Source organism: Bos indicus x Bos taurus, chromosome X (assembly GCF_003369695.1).
Source record: "Bos indicus x Bos taurus breed Angus x Brahman F1 hybrid chromosome X, Bos_hybrid_MaternalHap_v2.0, whole genome shotgun sequence".
Classification (NCBI taxonomy): Eukaryota; Metazoa; Chordata; class Mammalia; order Artiodactyla; family Bovidae; genus Bos; species Bos indicus x Bos taurus.
The window spans coordinates 87,135,185-87,146,722 of NC_040105.1; the positions used below are offsets into that span (position 1 = coordinate 87,135,185).

Below are 11,538 nucleotides of genomic sequence, written 5' to 3' on the forward strand. Positions count from 1 at the left end.
CAAATTTCCAGAGTGAGTTCTTAATACTGTGTATTTAAAATATTTGGATTTTCCTACCTTCAACTTGGCTTGTTAAGGTCACTGAAGACCTCAGTACCACATCAAAAGATAGTTTTTCTTTATTATATCTACTTATCTGCTGCTGTTGATACCACAAACCACTAAATACTTCTAAACACACTCCCCAGTCTGAGCCTCAGGAATATTAGTCTTCATCTGGTTTGTGTCGCATGTCTTTGGCTTCTTCTATAGTATCTGTTTCCATACTTTCACATCAAAGCATTTCCCACTGGCCTTAAGATGCCCATTTGGGGATTTTTATTACTATACAAATGAGGCCTTGTTTGTTCTTTGAGGAGCTGTCAGGGATCCCCAAATTAAAGGGACTTACAGGTCTTTGTACTACAGGAAGAGGAGAAAAGTTATTCTAAAAGATATCAACAAGAGAGATGGAGGTACATCTTCCTTGGCTGAATTAATAAATCATCCAAGCTAAAAGTTCTATCAAGAGAGATTAGCAGTTTTGTGCTGATTGCCCATAGCACTGGTTTCTGCTGAAATTATGAAACCACCAAGTTGCACAATTCTGAACATGGTGGGTTTACTGTACCAGGGTCAATATGATCTGTCTCCTGGATTCAATTATCATCTCTGTGGATGACACACAATTCTACTTGTCTGCACTGAACTTAATCCATGGGTTCAGTCCTGTATAACTAAGGCTACTATATTTTCTGCATCAAAAGTCAGGAGACATATGCATGGCCTGACAAAGGATTTTTTTTTTCTGATCTGTGAATTATTCATATGAAGACTTGCAAAGATTCAAAAATTCAATCACCTTTAGTTGTACTGAATTTAATTTACTGAAAAGAGGTCTAACAGATGTCTATCTGTGTCACCATCAGTGTGAGCATAGATTTATCCTTGGTGGCTTCCTTCAGGCTAAACTTTCCTATCATAAATGGGAAATTTGATCATTTTTTTTAACATCCCCAGTGAGGTAACTTAGGGTAATTAATGTTCAACTCATACAATCCCTGTACACATTTAGTTTTTAGATTATCACTTCTTTCAGAAAAAGTGCTTTTTTTCCTACTTTATTCTTCCTAGTTGTGCTGTCACCATCGTCATACAGACAGGTGGTTCATCAACTGATGTGTGCACCAGGAACGACTGGAGAAACCTGTTAAAATGACCAATGCCTGGGTCCCACCTCCACAGAGCTTGATTTGATAGAGCTGGCATACGGTTCAGAAATTTGCAGCTTTAACAAGTTTCCACTTGTTTCCGATGCAAGTGTTCAAAGGACCACACTCCCGTAACACTGTTCTGTGTGAACTGTTTATTTTGTTATTAATGTTTAAATCCAACTGTTTTAGCAAAGGCTTATATTTTTGGCCATACAAGGATATTGAGGGAAAAGTTAATGTCTGAAATTCAACTTGAAGATAAAACACGTGTCTTGTAGATTTAATTGTGATACAGTATGAATCAAGACACCTACTGGGCCCATTATAATAGCCCTGTACTCTAATTGTGGGCAAAGTACCTGATGAAGAAAAAAATAACCCTTTGAGATAAGGCTGAAGAGTTGAGGACTAAACAATCTTGCCTGTGGCACTAAGGAATCTGCATTTTACTCAGTAGATCAATGAGGAGCAGTTGATGAGTTGTAAAGAGGAGCAACATGAGCAGGCTTAGATTTTAGAAAGTAATTCTCAGGTGATAATTTGAAGAATATACATACTTAGGGAGGTTAATTAGGAATCTGTTACAATAATTATTTTCAATTGTAAAAAAGGAGGAAATCTAGTAGAACCATGTTTCTGACATTGGTGATGAAGTTGGTGCTAATAATTTTCTTTTTAAAAAATAGCCCTTTGAGGGCTGAAGCTGCATATCAAAGATCCCAGATAATAATGGCAATACCACAAGTAAAATTTACAAAGTGAAGTGAAGTCTCTCAGTCGTGTCCGACTCTGTGACCCCATGGACTGTAGCCACCAGGCTCCTCTGTCCATGGGATTCTCCAGGCAAGAATACTGGAGTGGGTTGCCATTTCCTTCTCCAGGGGATCCTCCCAACCCAGGAATTGAACCTGGGTCTCCTGCATTGCAGGCAGATGCTTTATCCTCTAAGCCACCAGGGAAGCATAAGTGCCTGGCTTCAGCTTGTTTTCATTTTTAATTTCAACCTTATTTGAGACTTTTTAATATTAGTAATAAACTGCTATATTCAACTAATAGTAATTGGGTACCTGTGAATGCCCACCTGTGCAAACTTATAGAGAGGCCACAATTTCAGTTTACATTGCATACCATCTAATTGCTTATTCACTTCCTCATCTGTGAGACTGGAGGCATCCAAGGCCAGAGGAGAACAGGATCTAATGCCTAGACCTAGATGCCTGTGAGTATCACTAATGTAGAATATGAACTAGCGTAATGTTCCATCAATGCAGGAGATGCAGGTTCGATCCCTAGGTCAGGAAGATCCCCTGGAGGAGGAAATGGCAACCCACCGGTATTTGTGCCTGGGAAATCCATGGACAGAGGAGTCTGGCAGGCTACAATCCATGAGGTCACAAAGAGTCAAACGCAACTTACCAACTGAACAACAAGTGTTCCATCTTAGGAGGTTACACGGCCTACACGGGAGAAGGTACACTACACTATCACAGGACTTCGTTTTTGGAAACGCTGGCCCATGTTCTCCTGTATTGCATTCTCTAGCAAAGGACCTATACTCTTGCAGTCTTCTTCCTGTTCAGCCTCAGTGGCTGGCTCCTCCAGCCATCTCTCAGGGGTGTTCATGTCTTCACCTATCATTTACCATTTTTTTCCCACTGCCTATATTTTATCTGGTTTCCTTTGTAATCACTGCTTTCTCAGACATTGCTTGTTTAGTTCTGTATAGGACTCCTTGCAAAAGTAATCCTTTTCTATCATTACACTTGCAAATATTCTAGGATAAAGTAGAAACATTTTTTATATTTCTTTGCTGGGGTAGATTATGTTTTCTAACTCATAGGCATGCCAAGACCCTTTGTCACCTTCTTATCTTGGACAAGATTAACAGTTTGTTCAGTGAGATTACCATTCTGCTTCTGTGTCTGTTGGTTTGGAGAAAAGAACTATGGATATGTTAATTTTTAAAATTTATATCTATAAACATTAATATACTACATACACAATATTCTCTACATTAGTTAGTTCAGTTCAGTTCAGTCACTCAGTCATGTCCGACTCTTTGCGACCCCATGAACTGCAGCACACCAGGCCTCCCTGTCCATCACCAACTCCCAGAGTTTACTCAGACTCATGTCCATGGAGTCAGTGATGCCATCCAGCCATCCCATCCTCTGTCGTCCCCTTCTCCTCCTGCCCCCAATCCCTACCAGCATCAGTCTTTTCCAATGAGTCAACTCTTCACATGAGGTGGCCAAAGTACTGGAGTTTCAGCTTTAGCATCATTTCTTCCAAAGAAATCCCAGGGCTGATCTCCTTCAGAATGGACTGGTTGGATCTCCTTGCAGTCCAAGGGACTCTCAAGAGTCTTCTCCAACACCACAGATCAAAAGCATCAATTCACCGGCCTCAGCTTTCTTCACAGTCCAACTTTCACATCCATACATGACCACTGGAAAAACCACAGCCTTGACTAGATGGACATTTGTTGGCAAAGTAACATCTCTGCTTTTTAATATGCTATCTAGATTGGTCATAACTTTTCTTCCAAGGAGTAAGTGTCTTTTAATTTCATGGCTACAGGCACAATCTGCAGTGACTTTGGAGCCCCCCAAAAATAAAGTCTGTCACCGTTTCCATTGTTTCCTCATCTATCTGCCATGAAGTGATGGGACCAGATGCCATGATCTTAGTTTTCTGAATGTTGAGTTTTAAGCCAACTTTTTCACGCTCCTCTTTCACTTTCATCAAGAGGCTGTTTAGCTCTTCGCTTTCTGCAATGAGTGGTGCCATCTGCATATCTGAGGTTCTTGATATTTTTCCTGACAATCTTGATTTTAGCTTGTGCTTCAGCCAGCCCAGTGTTTCTCATGATGTACTTTGCATACAAGTTAAATAAGCAGGGTGACAATATACAGCCTTGACATACTCCTTTCCCTATTTGGAACCAGTCTGTTGTTCCATGTCCAGTTCTAACTGTTGCTTCCTGACCTGCATACAGATTTCTCAGGAGGCAGGTCAGGTGGCCTGGTATTCCCATCTCTGGAAGAACTTTCCAGAGTTTGTTGTGGTCCACACAGTCAAAGGCTTTGGTGTAGTCAATAAAGCAGAAGTAGATGTTTTTCTGGAATTCTCTTGCTTTTTCTATGATCCATTGAATGTTGACAATTTAATCTCTGGTTCCACTTCCTTTTTTAAATCCAGCTTGAACATCTGCAAGTTCATGGTTCATACACTGTTGAAGCCTGGCTTGGAGAATTTTGAGCATTACTTCGCTAGCAAGTGAGATGAGTGCAATTGTGCAGTAGTTTGAGCATTCTTTGGCATTGCCTTTCTTTGGGCTTGGAATGAAAACTGACCTTTTCCAGTCCTGTGGCCTCTGCTGAGTTCCAAATTTGCTGGCATATTGAGTGCAGCACTTTTACAGCATCATCTTTTAGGATTTGAAATAGTTCAGCTGGAATTCCATCACCTCCACTAGCTTTGTTTGTAGTGATGCTTCCTACTTTTCTCACAACAACTTTATGCTATGGAGTCTGGTAAATTCTAATCCTTTTCATCCTACTCAGTCTTTTCCTTTTACTTATGCACTTAACCATCAGTCCATCCTAAAAGTAACAATTTGTATTTTTCCCCCTTATGTTTTATCATGTTGTTGTAGGGATACACACACATGCATGTGTGTGTGTGTGAGAGGCTAACAGGCAGGAAGGCCAGGGGTCTCCAAAATAGCCTGCAAGTGTCAGACATTTTTATCTCTCTTAAGTGGCAGGAGGAAACAAACAAGTGATATTTTTTTCCTTCTCTACACAAATTTAAAAGGAGGTTTCTTTTAAAATACTGTGTTGCCATAATGACACCTGGTTTCACCTGAAGTTAACTATTCTCAAACCTAGAGATAACCAATGCATTTTTCTTACGGAAATGTTTGTCTTAACCTATGCTAATACACTATGCATTTACCCCAAACTCTGTCTTCAAGTTGGTTCCGCCTCATGGCTCAGAACCTACTTGACAAACCAGTATGTTATACTCAGATATTGTTCCCCTAATCTATGTAAACGAAACTATTTGTATGGTAATCTGTCCTTCTACAAGATTCAAGTTAATCATTTTATGTCCCAGGACGAATCGTCTGGTGCCAAGATTATCCCAAAATGCATCTTATGGGTGAGGGGCCTGGTGCCATTCTGAGTTTTAAGACATTCCTTTCTTTCATTAACAGATTGTTAGTGACTATATAACATCCAGCTGAAGACTAGCAGGGGAGTATTCTTTCTGCCCTCTTCTGATGCCTATGTCAGAAGCTTTCTCTATCTCCTTTATACTTTAATAAAACTTTATTACACAAAGGCTCTGAGCGATCAAGCCTCATCTCTGGCCCCAGACAGAATTCTTCTCCTCCGGAGGCCAAGAATCCCGGCGTCTTTTCTTTCAGCAACAACTTTTCATGTGTGCTCAGTAGTGTCTGACTCTTTGAGACCCCATAGGCTGCAGTCCACCTGGCTCCTCTGTTTACAGGATTCTTTAGGCAAGAATACCGGTGTGGGTTGCCATTTCCTCCTCCAGGGGATCCTCCTGACCCAGGAATCAAACCTGCATCTCCTGAGCCTCCTGCATTGGCAGTAGGATTCTCCCTGGTGGCTTAGACAGTAAAGAATTGGCCTGTGATGAGGGAGACCTGGTTTCCATCCCTGGTTTGGTAAGATATATATATATATATCCCCTCCCTCTTGGACCTTCCTCCCACCCTTAACCCCCAACACAGAGCACTGAGCTGAGCTCCCAGATATACAGCACATTCCTACAATCTGCTTTACACAGAACAGTGCACACACATCAGTCCCAGTCTCCCAGTTCATGCCATCCCTCCTCCACTCTGCTTCCCTGTGTCCAAACGTCTGTTTTCTACATGGAACAGACTGTTTCTTGACATATGCAGCTCCTGAATCCCAGAGGCATTTAAGCACAGGTTAGAAAATTCCCATTTCTCTCCTAAATTATACCATCTGTCATCATTAAAAGCAATTAATTAAAATTTAAAATGGAAATATTATTTTACTGAATATACATGAACATGATAGAACATTAAAATTGTACACAGAAAATGAAAGCCCTCATTATTTCAACCCCAGGGATCCCCGCTGTTAACTGCTTCATGTTCATTCATCTAGACATTTAATTTGTCCATGTAAACATCTTGGTTTTTACACAAATGAGATCATATTATATATGATGTTTTGCTAACTGTTTTTTCCATTTAAAAGGTTGGATATTTTCCATGTCAAGAATAAATATTTTTGTACTGTACATTATAAAAATTCTGTTAGTTTATAAGCTATATGCCAAATTCAAAATCATAGAGAATCAAAAAGTGAGTTACAGTAAGATTATCCTACACATACTGCTTTTTCAACTTTTTAAAATTAAATTATAGTTGCTTTACAATGTTGTGTTAATTTTAGGTGTACATAAAAGTGATTCAGTTACATGCACATGCATTTATGTGTGTGTGTATATCAGTTTAGTTCAGTCGCTCAGTCGTGTCTGACTCTTTGTGAACCCATGAATCGCAGCACGCCAGGCCTCCTTGTCCATCACCAACTCCCAGAGTTCACTCAGACTCATGTCCATTGAGTCAGTGATGCCATCCAGCCATCTCATCCTCTGTCGTCCCCTTCTCCTCCTGCCTCCAATGCCTCCCAGCATCAGAGTCTTTCCCAATGAGTCAACTCTTCGAATGAGGTGGCCAAAGTACTGGAGTTTCAGCTTTAGCATCATTCCTTCCAAAGAAATTACAGGGCTGATCTCCTTCAGAATGGACTGGTTGGATCTCCTTGCAGTCCAAGGGACTCTCAAGAGTCTTCTCCAACACCACAATTCAAAAGCATCAATTCTTCAGCACTCAGCCTTCTTCACAGTCCAACTCTCACATCCATACATGACCACAGGAAAAACCATAGCCTTGGCTAGGCAGATCTTTGTTGGCAAAGTAATGTCTCTGCTTTCCAATATGCTATCTAGGTTGGTCATAACTTTCCTTTCAAGGAGTAAGAGTCTTTTAATTTCATGGCTGCAGTAACCATCTGTAGTGATTTTGGAGCCCCCCAAAATAAAGTCTGACACTGTTTCCCCATCTATTTCCCATAAAGTGATGGGACCAGATGCCATGATCTTCCTTTTCTGAATGTTGAGCTTTAAGCCAACTTTTTCACTCTCCTCTTTCACTTTCATCAAGAGGCTTTTTAGTTCCTCTTCACTTTCTGCCATAAGGGTGGTGTCATCTGCATATCTGAGGTGATTGATATTTCTCCCAGCAATATTGATTCCAGCTTGTGCTTCTTCCAGTCCAGCATTTCTCATGATGTACTCTGCATAGAAGTTAAATAAGCAGGGTGACAATATACAGCCTTGACGTATTCCTTTTCCTATTTGGAACCAGTCTGTTGTTCCATGTCTAGTTCTAACTGTTGCTTCCTGACCTGCATACAGATTTCTCAAGAGGCAGGTCAGGTGGTCTGGTATTCCCATCTCTTTCAGAATTTACCTGTTTATTGTGAACCACACAGTCAAAAGCTTTGGCATAGTCAATAAAGCAGAAATAGATGTTTTTCTGGAACTCTCTTGCTTTTTCCATGATCCAGTGGATGTTGGCAATTTGATCTCTGGTTCCTCTGCCTTTTTTAAATCCAGCTTGAACATCAGGAAATTCACTGTTCACGTATTGCTGAAGCCTGGCTTGGAGAATTTTGAGCATTACTTTACTAGCATGTGAGATGAGTGCAATTGTGCACTAGTTTGAGCATTCTTTGGCATTGCCTTTCTTTGGGATTGGAATGAAAACTGACCTTTTCCAGTCCTGTGGCCACTGCTGAGTTTTCCAAATTTGCTGGCATATTGAGTGCAACACTTACACAGCATCATCTTTCAGGATTTGAAATAGCTTAACTGGAATTCCATCACCTCCACTAGCTTTGTTCATAGTGATGCTTTCTAAGGCCCACTTGACTTCACATTCCAGGATGTCTGGCTCTAGATGAGTGACTACACCATCGTGATTATCTGGGTCATGAAGATCTTTTTTGTACAGTTCTTCTGTGTATTCTTGCCACCTCTTCTTCATATCTTCTGCTTCTGTTAGGTCCATACCATTTCTGTCCTTTATCGAGCCCATCTTTGCATGAAATGTTCCCTTGGTATCTCTAATTTTCTTGAATAGATCTCTGGTCTTTCCCATTCTGTTGTTTTCCTCTATTTCTTTGCATTGATTGCTGAATAAGGCTTTCTTACCTCTCCTTGCTATTCTTTGGAACTCTGCATTCAAATGGGTATATCTTTCCCTTTCTCCTTTGCTTTTCACTTCTCTTCTTTTCACAGCTATTTGTAAGGCCTCCCCAGACAGCCATTTTGCTTTTTTGCATTTCTTTTCCATGGGGATGGTCTTGATCCCTGTCTCCTGTACAATGTCATGAACCTCCATCCATAGTTCATCAGACACTCTGCCTATCAGATCTAGGCCCTTAAATCTATTTCTCACTTCCCCTGTATAATCATAAGGGATTTAATTTAGGTCATACCTGAATGGTCTAGTGGTTTTTCCCTACTTTCTTCTATTTAAGTCTGAATACGGTCATAAGGAGTTCATGATCTGAGCCACAGTCAGCTCCTGGTCTTGTTTTTGTTGACTGTATAGAGTTTCTCCATCTTTGGCTGCAAAGAATATAATCAATCTGATTTCGGTGCTGACCATCTGGTGATGTTCATGTGTAGAATCTTCTCTTGTGTTGTTGGAAGAGGGTGTTTGCTATGACCAGTGCATTGTCTTGGCAAAACTCTATTAGTCTTTGCCCTGCTTCATTGCATATTCCAAGGCCAAATTTGCCTGTTACTCCAGGTGTTTCTTGACTTCCTACTTTTGCATTCCAGTCCCCTATAATGAAAAGGACATCTTTTTTGGGTGTTAGTTCTAAAAGGTCTTGTAGGTCTTCATAGAACCATTCAACTTCAGCTTCTTTATATACATACATATATAATACTTAATATTTTATAATAACTTATAAGAAAAGAATCTGAAAAATTATATATATATATATATACACACATATGCATATATATATTGTATATAAGTTCATTTGTGTGTGTGTGTGTGTGTGTTTTTTTTTTTAGATTCCACGTGTAAGCAATATCACATGATATTTGTCTTTTTCTGTCTGGCTTACTTCACTTAAAATGAGTATTTTCAATCATTTAGAAAAATTGAAAGAAATATATAGTGAATTCTAAAATGCTCACCACCTTGATTCTACAGTTGTTAACATCTTATTTGTTTTACACATATCTGTCAGTCCATCATCCATCTTAATTTTTGATACATTTCACATGAAATTGTAGATATCAGTAAAATTTACCCATAAATATTTTTGTATGAATATCTTTAACTGGAGTCTACTGACTTTTTAAAACCTATTTTCCATTCATCTTTATTGAAGTATAACTGACAAATTGTAAGATATTTAACATGTACAATGTGATGGGTTGATATTACATACACATTGTGAAAAGATTCCTCCCATTGAGTTAACACATCCATCACTCCACATATTTCCCTTTTTCTTTATTTTTGGTGAGAACATTTAAGTTCTACTCTCTTAGCAATTTCAAGTATACAATACAGTGTCATTACCTACCATCACCATGTTATATATTAGAGCTTCAGACCTTATTTATCTTATAACTGAAAGTTATACACTTTTACCAACCTCTCCCTATTTCCTCACCTAGTGTCTGACAACAACTTTTCTATTTCTATGAGTTCAACATTTGTTTGTTTGTTTTTTTCCTCTTAGATTCCACATGTAAGTGATACTATGCTGTATTTGTCTTTGTCTGGCTAATTTCAATTAGTATAATGCCATTCAGCTTCATCTATCTTGTCACAAATGACAGGACTTCCTTCTTTTTTAAGGCTGAATTATATGTGTGTATGTATACACACACACACACACACATACACACACACACACACACACATATATATATATATATATATATATATATATATATATATATATAAAGACTTCCCTGGTGGCTTCCCTAGTGGCTCCGTGGTATATGGGCTTCCCTGGTAGCTCAGCAGTAAAGAATTCACCTGCCTATGCAGAAGACCCAGGTTCAATCCCCGGGTCAGGAAAATCCCCTGTAGAAGGGAATGGCAACCCACTCCAGTATTCTTGCCTGGAAAATCCCATGGACAGAGAAGCCTGGTGGGCTTCAGTCTGTGGGGTCACAAAAGTGCTGGACATAACTTAGTGACTAAACAAGAACAACAAATTCATACACACACACCTTGGCTATTGTGAAAAATGCTGCTATTAACATAAAAGAGCATATGTTTCTTCAAAATAATTATTTTATTTCCTTTGTATATTTACCCAGAAATGGAACTGCTGGCTCATATGGTAATTTTATCTTTAATTTCTTAAGGTAACTCCATACCCTCTTCCATAGAGGCTACACCAGTTTACATTCCCACCAATACTGCACAATGGTTCCCTTATCTCTACATCCTTGCCAAACTTTTTATTTGTTTTTTTGATAATATCCATCCTACCAAGTATGAAGTGATATCTCTTTTGTGGTTTTTATTTGTAAATGATTAGTGATGTTGAGCATGCTTTGATGTACTTGTTGACCGTTTGTATGTCTTCTTTGGAAAAATATCTCTTTAGGTCCATTGCCCATTTAAAAATTTTTATCAGTTTTATTGACAAATATTAATACTTGTAGAAATTTAAGGTGTATGGTGAATTGATTTACATATATTGTGAAATAATTGCCACAATAGATTTAGCTAACATCTATCATCTAATACAGATACATTAAAAAGAAAAGGAAAAAAACTATCTCTGTGATGAGAACTCTTAGGATCCACTCTCTTAACTCTCCTATATATCATATAGCCATGTTAAATATAGTCATCATGATGTACATTACATCCCTAGCACATAATTTGTCTTATAACTGGAAGTTTGTACCTTTTATTAATAAACACCTTCTTCCAATTTCCCCTCCCCTTAACTCCATGCCTCTAGTACCACAAATCTGATCTCTTTTTCTATGAGTTTGGTGAGGGTTGTTGTTGTTGTTGTTGTTGTTGTTTGCTTTTAGATTCCACATGTAAATGAAATCATACAGTATTTGTCTTTCTGTAAATTATTTCATTTAGCATAATGCCTTCAAGGTCCATCCATGTTATTGCAACTGGTAGGATTTTCTCATTTTTAGTGGATGAATAAGATTCTTTATCCATTTACCCATTGATAGATATTTTAGGTGTAGGCTACTTGGT

At 38.8% G+C, this 11,538-nt stretch overlaps 1 non-coding gene across 1 annotated transcript; it reads right to left on the bottom strand.

Annotated features, from left to right (window-relative positions):
• Positions 1-2,080: 2,080 nt before the first annotated feature.
• On the bottom strand, positions 2,081-2,152 carry TRNAC-GCA. Its single transcript has one exon. It is a non-coding gene; the product is annotated as a tRNA-Cys (tRNA).
• Between the last annotated feature and the right edge of the window lie 9,386 nt (positions 2,153-11,538).